The 12,104-nt window shown below is 37.2% G+C and overlaps 1 protein-coding gene across 12 annotated transcripts in view; it reads right to left on the reverse strand.

Annotated features, from left to right (window-relative positions):
- Window positions 1-12,104, reverse strand: part of TNRC6B (trinucleotide repeat containing adaptor 6B) — a 118,075-nt gene that overhangs the window by 54,579 nt on the left and 51,392 nt on the right. Inside the window, exon 1 of one of the 12 annotated variants that reach the window (XM_053941996.1) lies at window positions 3,870-3,987. The exons of the other annotated variants lie outside the window; for them this stretch is intronic. The gene's annotated coding sequence lies outside the window, so the exon portion shown is untranslated. Of the gene's footprint in view, window positions 1-3,869; window positions 3,988-12,104 lie in introns of those variants that run through there. 12 annotated transcript variants of the gene reach the window in all.

Raw genomic sequence — 12,104 nt, forward strand, 5'->3', positions numbered from 1 at the left:
GAACACCAGATTTAACATTAGCTATGCACCCTTCTTTCCCATGATGAACAAATTCTTTAACAATAATTCTAAAGGCCAACATTAAATTCCTAAGCATATAGTATCATACATCTACATGTTATGATATGACTGAGTATGTATCAAGGAAAATGCCTTCTATTTTAGCAACCTCCTAGGAAAACTTTCGCAGTGTAATTCAGAAAGCAAATAAATCAGTTTCCACACTTAGGAAAAAAATCCCACCTCTTTTTCTCATACATACAAGCACACTCTATGTGCACATAATGTACAGAATGTAGAAATGCCTCACTCTTTGAAGGTTTTTAAGCTGTAATTTTTCCTCATGTTCTTGGTAAGCTTCACAACATGGACATTCTCATCAAAGTTGCTGCAACATACAAAAATTCTAAGATGACAGGAACTTGCAGACCACATACAACATGGCTATGGATAATTGTCCAGGAATGGCCACTCTCTTTTTCTGTTACTAAAGAGGGAAATTCTAAAGTAAGATGTAATCCAGAAAATAATCCAGAATGAGGAAACCACTGAACTGCCACCTCAGAGATTACAGAAGAGCATGACCACAATGGTACACAAAAAATAAAAATGTTAAGTTACAAGAGAAAAAGTGAGGTAAAAATTATAGTGATATAAATGAAATTTTAGCATTTATCATATTATTGAAGTATCAAGATTAAGCTGATTTGTCTTGTTAAATTCTCCATCCAAGTAGTGTTTGCTACTTTTAGGTTATTTTTTGCCTTCTTACATTACACAAGATCATTTTTAATCAAAACCACACATTTCTCATGTTCAGTGATGTCATGAGACACAAAGAAATAAATGCATAAAACTCAAAGACTATAATCTTCAAAGAGTAACAGACATTCTTTACTTCTGAGTGGTTAGAAGTGCACACTCTTTCCCAGCATCAGAAACTTTCCTAACAGAAACTGCTAAATCAGAAAAGCGTTCAGCACACAGAGCCACCTAAGTTCAGCATCTTTCCAGTGATGAATATAATTCTGACCTCTGCTGACAGAAGATCTGAAGACTCCTATCTTTAATTAACAACTACCCCTTCCTATCTACCAGCAATAAATGTCAGAAGTGTGCAACAGAGCAGTTTCCTTTTTTTAGACACTAGACAAAACCAGTGTATGATCACGACACGGATCTAAGATATTCACCGTTCCACAAAGCACTGCACTGCTAATCTATTCAGTTAAACCTTCTCTCGATCCTCTTTAAGAAAGGTAGCTCTGCATAAAGACAGGTCAGCTCTTTGCTGCTATATAAAGTTGAAGGCTAAAATACGTAAGCTGATGTGGGAGACTATTTCCTGCTGAAAGAAAAGCCCTTTAAACACTAGAACCTCAAATCTAATTTGTCAGCTTATTGATGCTTCCATGTGTACTGCCAGTGCAAAGAGTCTGTCTTTCTGTGAAGCCACTGTTTTGGATAAATGGTTAATGCTACCTAGCAGAAAATTAGCATGACCTTATAGTAGAAGAAATACAGAATTCAGTCACACATGTAAGCATTTAAAATTCCAAATTTTAGGTTAAAGACCAGACCTTTAGCTTTAATCAAATCTATCTGCTAAGCTGCAAGTGCCAACTGGACTTATGATTATCAGTAAATGTGACCTACACTTGACTGACCTAAATGGCAAAGTGCACCAAGTAAGACTCACCCAACTTCTTCTTATGCGCTTTCTAAAGAGTATAAAAGAAAAAAATGCATTTGGCTTTACTGGAAAAATTCTTAGTTAAACCAGCCCTTTATATGCTTACTCTTAACTAACACCTTGTTTTAACAAAAGAGTGGGGTAAACTTTATACAGCCACTGAGGCTATGCTACCAACTTAAGGGGCAACACAGCTCGTAATGAAACAAGCTCATCTACTCACCACTGCAGAATCTAGCCCATAACACTGTTACTGGTGATGACTGGTTAGCAACCTCAAACTCAGCAAGTCATCACTACCTGGTTACAATATTTCTGGAAGACCTGCTGGGAAGAACTACACAGTTTATTTACAATATATTACCAACTGTAATAGGTGAATAAAGCAAGAACTGCCAGAACAAAATCTACCTCTGAAGTGGTCCAGGCTTGTACAACAAACCTGACAATGCCAATTTAAATGTCTTCTGAAGCCACAGCTGAAGGCAAGTGGGACTTGTAAACACTCAAAGAGCTGAAACCAAAAGGGAAACTCAAAGGATTTTCCACTGGGCTTGGTTTGGAGTAAGCGGTTGTGGGGCACTTGGTTGCTCACTGGGTTTAAACCATGACAGTGCATAAAAAAGGAGGGTGAATAAAAAAGCAGACCACTGTAATACTCAAATTACTTATTCTGATTTTCATTAACTACCAATGAAATTTTTAGATGCATCCTCAAAGTGCACACCACTCAGAGTCAATTCTTTCCGAAGAATGAGGCATAGTCACACTGCACACACCAGGAGACATCAGTGCTTCAACTCCTCAGGAGTGAGATATTTTACTGTTAAGCTTTTGATACTTGGACTTCTTTTTAAAACTTATTTAGTGTTTTTGTTACTTTCAACAAACAAAATGAAACTTACTTCCTGGTAAGCAAACAAAAACCACTTCTGTTTTGTTTGGTTCTGGGTTTTTTTTTTAGTTTGTATTTTCTGGATAAGTTCCATGTTCATAATTTAGGAAAATAACCTTACTATACATTTGCATAAAGCCTCAGTTAGCAAGACACAGCACACAGATTAATAAAGGCACCTCATGTAAAAAAAAAAAAAAAAAAAAAAACCCAAAAAACCACACCCCAAAACAAAAAAAAACAAACCAACAAAAAAAAAAAAAAAAAAAAAACAAACCAAAAAAACCAAAAAACCCCCAAACAAACAAAAACAACAACAAACCCAAAAAACCAAAAAAACCCCACCAACACCTCTACGTTGCTACTAGAGCTTGCTATTAATGACATTTTACCTGGAAAAGAAGCCCCTTTAAAGTCCTGTGAAATGGACTTCAAAATCCCCAGCAAGATTTTTAACAGCAAAGAAAAATAACTCATAATGGTGATGTTCATTCTATAATAATATTTTAGATCAAAGCCTTCTTCCTAAAGGGAGCTCTGGAAGTAACTAGAGCTGCCCATACATTCAATAGAAGCTACTCCAAGCTTTTACTTCAGGAAGAAAATACTGGGCAGCAAACCTACAGCAGGCTCTCGCTTCTTTCATACAGCACTGAAGGATAACAATGTTTAAAGCCTCATTAAAAACTCTACAAGTGTTAAATACAGATGTGAGTTTCATTTTAATAAACAGTCAACTTCAGGCAGACCATCTCTGAACTAGGTTTTCACTTGATTTTAAAACATCAAAGAAAATCAAATTTCAGGGCATTTTCTTTATGTCATTAGTGTTTCTCAAGGTAGCATGCAGAGCAGTAGCTTTTAAGCCTGAATTCCTCTACACTCAGAAAAAGCCCTTAGTCTGACCTCAAGGCACTGCACTAGGGTTTGTCACAATTTGTGACCCAGCTATGTTAATCACACTCCTTGGCAAGTAGAAACCCACAAGTGCTGAGCCAACTTTTAACACCAAAGTTTTAGCACTTGAAATTTTTAGAAAGGTGAATGACACAATTCCATCTCTTTACCCACATTATGATTTTGGTTAAATCAGCCTTGTTCCCTTAAATCCATGAAGGGAAAAAAAAAAAAAATCTATTCACAATTCAATACAGCTGTGTATGACTGGCTTTAATCCCAGGCCACAAGCCAGGAACTTCTGAGTTCAAGTCTGGCTCTGCCTCTGACTTTTTGTGTGGCCTCTGGATTTCTCTGCTGCTCCTCTAATGTCTGTACACTTACCTTACAGAAAGGCACTTGCTTCATTTGTGCAGGCTTTTCCCAAACACAAAACTCAAACTGACTTTGAGAGCCATTTTTATTGCGTATTGAACACCATGCTCTGCCAAAAAGTCTCTCTACCTGTCAGTTGATATCTGGTGGTTTTTAACTGTAGTAACTGCCAACATGCACTTTCTACATATATGCATACACACACCCATATGAGACACATGCAAATAGAAAAATATCTAGTAAGCTGGAAAATAGACAATTATTTCAAAGTTTCTTAACAAATAAGAAGAAAAAATGAAATTGAATTACATACTATAATTCAACGTACAATGACGAGCTATCTACAACCTTTTTCTTTTTAATGCACTGATCCAGTGATGAAGCCTGTTTTTAACAGCTTTGCATAAAACAAATAGAGTAAGCAATACTCAAGATTGCTTAACAACAACTAATATATAGAATATTACCTAAACAATAAAAGAATGGCCTAAGAATGCAAAGGGGAGGAAGCATTTAAGCTTAACCAAGTTATCTAACACTAATTGATGCATCATTTAAAAGATTAAGTTTTTTGAAGAAAAAGATCAAGAGAAGTTACATAAATTTAAGCTGACCCTATACTTGGCCAGTCCATGGTAGGAGAGTTTTACTTCACATTACCTGGACTGAAGCAGAACATTACAGAGACTGACACAGCCAACCTCAGTTTTTTCTGAGCATGAAACAGCCAAATGCAGCTCATCATCTTTAAAACAGTCACCTTTAAATTAATATCTGAGAAAAAATCTTGTCCCCAAGACTTTATTAAGACAGGCTGACTTTCCAAAAATTAACCTGTTTGGATTTTAATAGGCCAACTGCAGCAAGCTAGCTTAAAGAACTCTGCAACTGAGGCTTTAGGGTACATTAAGCTGCAGAAGTAAATTCTAGACTCTCGAAGTTTAGCTTTTGTCTGCTTTTGCCTTTTTCATCTTGTTATACCTAAAATCTAGTAAAACCACACTTACTACAGTTTTTCTGTGTCAGGATATATATTTTATTTATAGTAACTGGCAAAAATGTAGAGCAAAGCTATCTTCTAATTAACAACACAGCAGAGTTAATTTGATGTAGAATAATATGTTATTTTGTGATAAAAACAGTCACTCAAGGACTTCATCAGAAGTCACCATTCCAGAACAGCTACCATGCAAGATGAGGTGGTGAAACGCAAATTCAGATAGCTTTTGCACAAGAAGACTAAACTGGTTCCAACAGCTGAAAAATTATCTGCATGCAAGGCTTAGGATTCTCCCATCCCAAGTCACTTACTAAGCCTTCCTACTATAATTCAGAGACTTTAAAAACATATTTTCCAATTAAGTTAGGATAAACACCTTATTGAAGAAGTACATGTAACCAAACTTACTAGGAAGACTTAATCTCCACCCACATGAGATTTTGTTTGGTCTCCCACACCACCATCAGTGTGTCTCCATCGGACAAGGCAGTCACGAATGCTACAGAGCAAGGCCAGTGTACTGGTTAGCAAGTGTTCCTGCCCAGGTGATCTAGATCTGCTCTGAATAGATTACAGGACACAGGCAAAGACAAAATCAAACAAAAATAACCCTAATGCCCTGTACTCTTTCTCAGCATTGCTTGGTTGATATGTATCAAGCAGATAATGTGAACATTACCTGCAAATGAACAGAAATCTTGACTCGGTAACACAAGGCTATTTAATTTAAAATTCCCATTAATATTGCTGCAACTGACTTCTGTAGCAGCTGGAACCTTCATTTATCGTAGGCTGAAAAAAGCTTTTGGGGTTTTACCTCAGGTTAACCAAGCATTTTTAGAGACAATTTGAACCTAGCCCACATTTAGATTCCAACCAGTGCACATGAACTTGTAATGACATCTGCAAAGAAAAAGAGAGCTAGATATAAAATGACATTATATATAACCTCAACAGGACATCCTCCATTTCCATGTGCCATATTTTATCCAGTTTTAAGCGCATTATTTTGTATTTTTCTTATATTTATCATAGAAGACCCCTTAACTAAAACAGTGAGGCAATAATGCTACTAGTACCCAAGTAAAATCTAGCAAAATAGGTAAGGTTTATTTATATAGTCTTAACTAGGATATAGAAGAATTCATTTTTAAAAATTCACATGGGAATGAAACAATCTACTATTTTCTGCTTCACAGAACAACTGGTTTTCAGTGTACATTGGAATACGCTAGGAAAAAAACATGCTAAGTTTTGGTACCTTCTGTCCTCACTTCCCCTGCATATAGAAGGTAGCCATTTTCACTTTTATTGTCCTCAAACTCACTCCAAATAAGAAGGAGAACAGCTTGGAAAAAATGCTGCAAGAGCTACCAGATTAGGATTTCCATGCATTATAACACCAAAATTCACTTGTATGTTGTAATCAAATCATCCTCCCTGTGAACTGCTCAGCAAAAGGCTGAGCACAAACATGCTGTATATTTAGCAGGCAAAGTGATGTATCAGAATATTTCAGCTTCACTTTAGTTGACTAAGTTCTCCGTAGTAGCCAACCTCTTGCTAAATAAAGATGTTTTGTAGTCAAGTATATCTAGAGTATCAACACAGAATTAGAACCATGTGCTTTAAATCAGACCCTGAATCTGGCATGATTGCTTAAGCAAAATTATATACAATTAAAAATATAAATACTAATACAGAAGCTGCAACAAGAGTGTGAATGCTGCTACATTAGCACCCTAATATTAAGTTGCAATGTCTTCTACTACCAACACTAAAATTCAAACCAGGGGAAAAAAAGTGGAAGAAAATACTGAAGACTTAATTTAAGGACGGTTTAAGTGACACAGGACTCTGCATCCTGGAAAACTGGATAGCTCAGGCACAACCAAGTTCACAAACATACAATGAACCAGAATGACAACACATTTGTGTATATTTGCCACAGAGCACATGTAAAATGGGACAATTAAGCTCGACTCTAATTAATGGTTAAGTGGCATTAACAGATTATACACTTAACCTTTCCTATTTTCATATAGGTCAACTAGCTCAAAAAACTCAGAATCTACAAAAGCCATTTTAAAAACCCCAATTCCAGCACTTTCACTGCAGCTTAAATTTTGCCATTTCCTATGTACATGGAGGCTGTGCCCAGCAGCCACTGAGATTACAAGTGGACAGCAGATTTATGACTATGTTATTCAGCAAATGCTGTGCTTAAAAAGGGGGGAAAAAAACCCAATGAGAATACCAGAAGTAATTTTTCCTCTTTTTTTTTTATTTTTTAAAGAAATACTTATCTGATTCAGAAATGAAGGCAATATTCTGCTTTAGTTCAAAATGGTTCAGCTGCTATACTCAGACTTGTACTTCAGGAAGCCTTATATCTACATCTGCTAAGCACACTGGGAAAGATGAGCATGCTTCCCTTATTTTAACATGCACAGTGGGGTTTCATGTAATTTTAAGGAACTAAAAAAGAATGGTCACCTTGATTTTAAAAAATTCATGTCTTTCTGCTTTTTAGTTGCTGAAGCAACTATGCTATCCGAAGCACACCCAACTACAATGGAGCTCTATGTCAAAATGATGCTCTTCTGACAAAAATTAGACACTTCTTTGTTTGCAGAGAATGTATCTATAAAAATAAACATTAAAAAGCTGAAGGGTTTTTTTGCTAGACTGCCTCCTATTTCTTGCTGCTCTTATTGGAGCTACCTCAAAATTTCATCTCCCCCACTGCTAAAATGTGGCCTCACACATCCCATGCTAAGAGAAGAATTCCCCTGCTGGCATGAAATCAAACACAATTGTATCTTGATGCCTTATTTCAGTTTTGCTGTAGTAAATTCCAAGGTCACATTTCACTTTTAAAAGTCTCAATTTAACACACGTTTTTATTAATATAAACACGCTTTATACTTTTAAGCATTTTTCCACCTATCAGTGTCAAGATATTCTTAGATGATTTTCTCTGCCTAACATGTACAAACATCCATTTAACTGAGTTCAGACACAAACGGTACCACTGTAAGGAGCAGTAGTCAACTTTCATTCTTACTAACTGTGTTTTTTAACAAAACTGCCCTCACTAGTTTATCTCCAGCTGTATTAGCACACATATTTCCATGGTGTTTAACCCATTTTGGTTTGTTCTGCCTTTAAAGTACATCTCGTGTTGTATTAATCTATCTTCTCTTAGGTACCTGAAAAAACTCCATGGGTTGTATATCTTATGTTTTCTCACATGACTAAACAGGCTAATTAAAAGTAGTCCTTAAAGTACAACATCTTGAATGAGAGGTCCTTCAATTTAGTCATGCTATAACCCAAATATCACATCAGCCAGTTCTTAAGACACAACTTCTTAGAAATTATTAAAAAACAGACAATTGTAGTAACAGCAGGGCATTTCATCCCTAAACTATAATGCCAGCATACTGTATACAGACAGGAAAATAGCCTTCAAAATGCCAATATCCATTAACTTTAGGAATTCCTTTCAGAAGTGTGTTGATGGCACAAAAAAAAAAAAAAAAAACCAAAAAACAAAAACACCAAAAAAAAACCCCCAAAAAAACCACAACCAAAGAAAAAAATAATCAGGGTTTGCATATATTCATGCTGCTCCCAGAACATATGTTTTGTCTCAGCAAGAAAAAAACCCCAAAACCACCAAAATAAAACCCCAACCAAACAAACACAAAACATAAAACCCCCCGTTGTGTTCTTTAGTAGGAAGCCTACATGTAAAGGAGAACTGAAGCAGTGGCAAGTGCTAAATGTACAGCTCTGGAGTTGGAATTCACAACAAATACAGAAGGGCATCGTTCCTCCTGTGTTCTGAAGAACAATTATGGCAGCATCACAATAACAAAATAGAAATATTCTCAATATGTAGTATTTATCTCCATGATAGCACCACATTTGCCTTTAATGCTGAAATGGTATGAACTGTTATCTTGACGCCCAACTTTAAGCAACTTGTTTGTCCAATATTTGAAATACAGCACATGCAATCATACCATGTAAGATTGCTAATGCTAGCATTACATTAGCAACTAAAGATTTCAGAAGAAATATATCTTTGTATTAATCTAACCTGAATTTTACACCATTAATTCTGGAGCAATAATTTAGCCCGATAGTTAAAGCTTAACTACTTGAAATCTAAGGTAACAAAGCTAGAACCCTGATACACCTGATTCCCTTGACAGGACATGAAATACAGGTCCTTGGAGCTAAACATCCTACGGATCTTATTTTCTTGCCCCAAATCTTAATTTTTTTAAACAGGAAACCAATACTTAACAAGGTGAAACAACTCTTAGGAAGGCTGTAGATGGTTTCCTAATCAATTAAAGCAACAAACCACTGAATCTTTTCAGTTATGAGCTACTACCAGCTGAAGAGAGTACCAAGGGTGCAGATTCCAAGAAATGTTCAAAATAAACTATAAATTAAACTTCTCACCTTCCTCCCTAGTCCAAAGGAATGTAGATCCATAATAACCAGAATTAAAGAACTTTGTTTCAAGATACAAGACAAGTTTCTAAAGGGGTACTAGGAAACTTGTGGATAAAAATTCTCTTCCAGAGATACTCTCTTTCTATGGATTTTTTTCCTCATAGATTTGGCACTTTCTCCTCTACTAAGCCACCTATTAATAAGTAAGAAACAAAAAAAATCTTAAAAAGGTTAAGTTCAGCTGAAATCAGCTGGCAAAGACTGCATAATCTCACAAAGTTTCTTTTTCTTCCTTCTCAGCAGGAGAGAAAGAGGCTAAAAGAAAAGCAACTGCAACTAAGCATACTGATCTTTCAGTCACTTGTTTTCCCTGAATTTTTTCCCATTAGAATTGCAGACTCCTGTATATTGAAGCTCAATGGTAATAAGGCTTTTCTTGTCAATTATTTCTCAAGAATCTCTTAGATGTAGTGCAAAAATCTCCAGGGGTTCTGCTGACTACAGACTTCACTCTAGCTTTCAACCCTCTAAAACAGTCTGCTTTGGAAAGGGAGTGATTCCTGTAGATACCAACAACAATTGACATGCAAATGCAAACAGAAAAATTTAATAAAGCTTCTGAACTCATCACCATCACTGCAAACTGAAGGAAGCAAAAAAATTTCCCCTGCCCCCATGCCTCTGTAAGCTTCAAACTGATCTAGAAATTGCAACTCAAGTCAGGTCTCTCAAATTTAAGTGTTTTGTTCCTGCTGTACTGCAGGAATGCACCGAATACAAACAGCGTTGAGAACTGCCCAGATTCACACTTAAAATCCTATGGCTGCACAGACCGCACAGTACTCAACACAGCCTGCAGTGAGATCTGAGGGGTCAAAAGCATATTTATAAGAGGAATTATTTTAATTGGTCTTTCCTATTCACAATTACAGTCTCACAAAGCTGCTCAAATGTTTGACAGACTCCTTATTGGAATGATTTCTATTATTCTCAATAGCTGCCTTTTGTCTGACCCACAACAGCTTCTGTAGCTAGGAGCAGTAGCAGTTATTGGGAACCACCCTGTATTCCATCACCTTAACCATCAAACTACATGTGCAAACATCTACACATGCTGCAAGTGTGTAACATAGGCAGTAAGGCATGAAGGCAAAAAAAAAAAAAATACAGAAAAGGCAAGTACTGTTCTGAAGTGCAGATTCTGGGAAGACTACATCCTACAATACTGCCAGCTCAGGACACAACTTGGGTTTTCTTTACTTGCTCAGTTCAGCCATCCCGTTCTACAGCAATTATCACAAACTGCAGTAACTGATGTTTCTGTCCAGTAAGCATTAAATCTGAGAATACTCCTACTTTAGGCTGCATTTGAAAACAGTTCTAATGTCTAATTATTGTTTGTCAATCAACCAGTAAATTCAGCATATTCTGGCTACATCTCCACTGAGCCCAAGAAAGTTTTGAATAACAAAAGCCATCAGGGTACATCATGTCAAAGACAGAACGTTTTTATAGCATTTCCTCAGATACCTGCCAGTAACATGAGGGTGGAATCTAGTAAGTTCATTAACCCTAAGCAAAGGTCATGTATTACTTCATGTATTAACTGGGTTATGAATTACTATTAAATGTTTAATGACCAAAATTACCAGCAAAATACACTACACAAAATTTGAACAGAGTTCTCTTTTACCGGCTTCCTCTAATTTAAAATTAAAAAAAGAAAACTCCAAAGACACCATCTCTTAATTTCCATGACAAACAACACACTGCAGAATTATTCTGAATATTTGCTAGCCAGTGCAGGAAAAAAAAGTCCCAATATGTACAACACTATAACGACAACAGCCAGATACATTTTCAATAAGCTTTTTGAAATCTGTCTCCTCTATTTGTGTTTAACTGTATGCATGTAAAGCCACAAAAAATATTATACATGAGCCATCTTGTAGGTTTACAAAGTTGATCTGCTAACCACAATCATTACACTAATACACTGCAATGAGGAGTATATTCACACGATTATTTGCAGAATTATCTGTTGCTTACATGTTCAGCTACAAAAAAAATCACAATGCAATGCCTGTGAGGAAGGGGTGAAGTATAATGTATACCACCACAGAAATTTTTTCATTTAACCCCACAGAAAGGAGCATTACATCACACTCTTACAATGCAGGAGGAGGGGCCTGTTCTCAGAAAGCAAGCTCCAGCTATTTCCCTTTAATTTTCTGCTTGGTTCTGGAGGGAGTTGCAAAAATAACTCGGATTTAAATTTTTAGCAACACAGAAGGCTGGGGGGGGGGAAAAATGCGAGAAAGCGCAGCCCTTTGCCTACATTTACTAAGGCGGAGATGAACGCTTGCTTCCCGTAGAACACAAAACCCCGGCAGTGGCAAGCATCCCGCACATTCCTGAATACCTGGCGCACGCCGGATGGGCCGGCAGCCCCGGCCGAGCCCGCGCGGGAGCCCCGCGGCAGCGCCGGGCCCGGCCGGAGCCCCGGCCCCCGCACCGCTCCCCGGGGCTCGGCGGGGAGGCTCCGTCCCTGCTCCCGCGGAAGGCACGGCCCCGGCCGGCCCCGCTCCGACCCAGCAGCAGAAAGAATGCGAGCCCGGTTTTATACATGCAAATTTTTGCAGCAGATTTAAGAGCTCCGGGTGCTGTGAGGAAGAAATCTCTCTTTTAAAAGCCTCTATTTAAATAAAACAAGATTTTCAGCACTATCTTGTACTTCACCAGCTCGAAAAATACGAACGATCTTCTGTAAT

The sequence above is a fragment of the Vidua chalybeata genome, chromosome 5 (assembly GCF_026979565.1).
Source record: "Vidua chalybeata isolate OUT-0048 chromosome 5, bVidCha1 merged haplotype, whole genome shotgun sequence".
Lineage (NCBI taxonomy): Eukaryota > Metazoa > Chordata > Aves > Passeriformes > Viduidae > Vidua > Vidua chalybeata.